This window comes from Tupaia chinensis, unplaced genomic scaffold, assembly GCF_000334495.1.
Source record: "Tupaia chinensis unplaced genomic scaffold, TupChi_1.0 Scaffold000458_2, whole genome shotgun sequence".
Classification (NCBI taxonomy): domain Eukaryota; kingdom Metazoa; phylum Chordata; class Mammalia; order Scandentia; family Tupaiidae; genus Tupaia; species Tupaia belangeri.
In genome coordinates, this window is record NW_006159967.1 from 937102 (window position 1) to 937523 (window position 422).

A 422-nucleotide genomic window follows, 5' to 3' on the forward strand; every position below is an offset into this window, starting at 1 on the left:
CCGGGCTCTGCGCGTCTCCCCCGGGGTCCTGCTGGGCCGGCGGAAGCGGGAGCCGGCCGGGCGCCAAGGCTGCGTATGTTCATTCTACTCCCTGGGGTTTATGCCTAGGATCAGATTTGGATACATGTGTAAGGATATGTCAGCTGTGCTAGCTAGTGGATATACCTAGACTAATTGAGTTCATTGGTAGAACAATTGAATGGGGGGGGGCGGAAGGCATTGAGGGCAATCATGAATGTTAGGGACAATGGAGGAGGAAGACGGGACATGGCAGAGGGTGGGGATGGGGAATCTAGGATGGCAAAACAAAAGGCAAGGTATGCAGGACACAAAAATTGGGAAATCATTTGCTGAGAACATAATATGTTGATGTGCTTGATTGAGCCAATGCACAGTGTATTTTGGATGGAAAATTCATATGT

General features: G+C 50.2%; 1 pseudogene; it reads right to left on the bottom strand.

The window, feature by feature from the left end:
• LOC102470317 (high mobility group protein B1-like) overlaps positions 1–422 on the bottom strand; it is a 21378-nt pseudogene that overhangs the window by 787 nt on the left and 20169 nt on the right.